At 39.2% G+C, this 2,265-nt stretch overlaps 1 non-coding gene across 1 annotated transcript; it reads right to left on the reverse strand.

Annotated features, from left to right (window-relative positions):
• Window positions 1-230: 230 nt before the first annotated feature.
• On the reverse strand, window positions 231-365 carry LOC139538095 (small nucleolar RNA SNORA57). The gene has a single exon (XR_011667668.1). It is a non-coding gene; the product is annotated as a small nucleolar RNA SNORA57 (small nucleolar RNA).
• Between the last annotated feature and the right edge of the window lie 1,900 nt (window positions 366-2,265).

The following is a 2,265-nucleotide window of genomic DNA, read 5'->3' on the forward strand; positions in this document are numbered from 1 at the left end:
GTGGTAAGGCAGGCCCTGCAGGAAGCCATCAAGTGGGTGGAAGGCGTGGCTGACAAACAGTGTGGTGGGTTTTCCACACGTGGTGCGGCTTGTGGAAGTGCTGAGGGGAGGGAACACGTCACAGAGATGGTCAATTTAAGTGAACAGGATTCCAAAAGGAATTGTATTTAAAAACATATTTGCTGAGGAATAAATGGCATACAAAACATAGGGACCCGTTTGATCACTTCAAGTGTGCCAGCAATTGAGGCTAGGACCAGCAGACAATACACATGGGTATCAAAGAAATAGCATTGGTTTTGTTCTACCACTGTACATTACATACACAAGTACTTAGCAACAATATATAGGCCAAGAAATGGAGGGGCAAACGTGCACATTTGTTAAAACTTCTTAAGGCTAGGGGGCAGTATTTTGACGTCCGGATGAAAAGCGTGCCCAAAGTAAACTGCCTGTTGCTCAGGCCCAGAAGCTAGGATATGCATATAATTGGTAGATTTGGATAGAAAACACTCTAAAGTTTCTAAAACTGTTAAAATAATGCCTGTAAGTATAACAGAACTGATCTGGCAGGCGAAACCCCAAGGACAATCCATCCAGGGGGGAGAAAATTGAGGTCATAGGATTTTCCAATGGGTTTCTATGGGAAGCCCTATTTATTAGGAACCTGGTTTCAGTTCCTATGGCTTCCACTAGATGTCAACAGTCTTTAGAAATTGGTCGATGTTTTTCTTTTGAGAAATGAATTAGTAGTACTGTTCTTTGTATGTGTCATTCTGAAGGTCCCTAGTCTTTTGTTGCGCGTGAACAGGAGCGCGCTCCGTGTTATTTTTCTTCGGTATTGGAAACAGATTATCCCGTCTTAAATTTGATCGATTATTTACATTTTAGGATACCTGATGTTGGATTAGGAACGTTGTTTGAAATGTTTGGACCAAGTTTACAGGTAACTTATTAGATACTTTGTAGTCATGTTGGGCGAGTTGGAACCGGTGTATTTCTGAATCAAACGCACCAAATAAATGGACATTTTGGGGATATAAAGAATTTATCAAACAATAAAGGAATTTATCAAACAAAACGACCATTCATTGTGTCACTGAGACATTTGGGATTGCAAAAAGAAGAAGATCTTCAAAAGGTAAGGCATTTATTATATCGTTATTTCTACTTTTGTGTCGCACCTGCCTGAAAAATGATTTTCATGTGTTTGTATGCGGGGCGCTGTCCTCAGATAATCGCATGGTTTGCTTTCGCCATAAAGCCTTTTTGAAATCTGACACAGCGGCGGGATTAACAAGAAGTTAAGTTTTATTTTGATGTATTACACTTGTATTTTCGTGAATGTTGAATATTGATATTTCTGTAGTTTGAATTTGGCGCTCTGCAATTTAACCGGATGTTGTCAAATCTATCCCGTTAACGGGATTGGCGCGTTAAGGGATCACTATTCATCAACTTTAAGACAATGTTAACTCCATAAGAGAATGAGCAGAATGATATGACTTATTAAAGCTGCAATATGTGTAACTTCTTGGGTGACCTGACCAAATTCACATAGAAATGTGAGTTTTAGATCGGTCTCTCATTGAAAGCAAGTCTATGATGTGGTAGCATCTTCTATGCTTCCCATACCTTTTGTTTTAGCATCTTCTACTTTCGGTTTTGTACACCAGCGTCAAACAGCTGAAAATACCATATTTTGGATTATTGAAAATATATTTCACCACAGTTTAGATGGTACAATGTTTCGCTACACTACAGTTGCTTGTTTTGTCAGGAAGTGGCAGAGCGATTTCGGCATAGTGCATTTTTAATATACAGTGTTTGTCCATTATTGTAGACTGATTTGTAATACTGCACCTCCAACATCACTTATACAGCAACAATCCACTTTCAATGGCGAAGGTGCATTAATATGGAGAAATACAGATATGACATTGTTTGAGCACGGCGACATGGTTCAATGCGCCAATAAATCAGCCTAATCTACTTTTGTTTTTTTCAAGTTCCACCTGTCATGGAGCTAGAATTTGGATCAAGTATTCTGTAGCAATGTTGATACAAAAAAATTGTAACCGAGAGCACTGTACAATACGGCGAACTTTGCAAATGAGGAGTTTGTGGTAGTACATGCACTTTCGCCATTGTCTGTGAAGGGACCTACAGGTAACTGCAAAAATAAAGGAAACCTAGTATATTGAAAGCAGGTGTTTGCACACAGATGTGGTTCCTGAGTTAATTAAGCAATTTAACATCCCATGA

Source organism: Salvelinus alpinus, chromosome 13 (assembly GCF_045679555.1).
Source record: "Salvelinus alpinus chromosome 13, SLU_Salpinus.1, whole genome shotgun sequence".
NCBI classification, from domain to species: domain Eukaryota; kingdom Metazoa; phylum Chordata; class Actinopteri; order Salmoniformes; family Salmonidae; genus Salvelinus; species Salvelinus alpinus.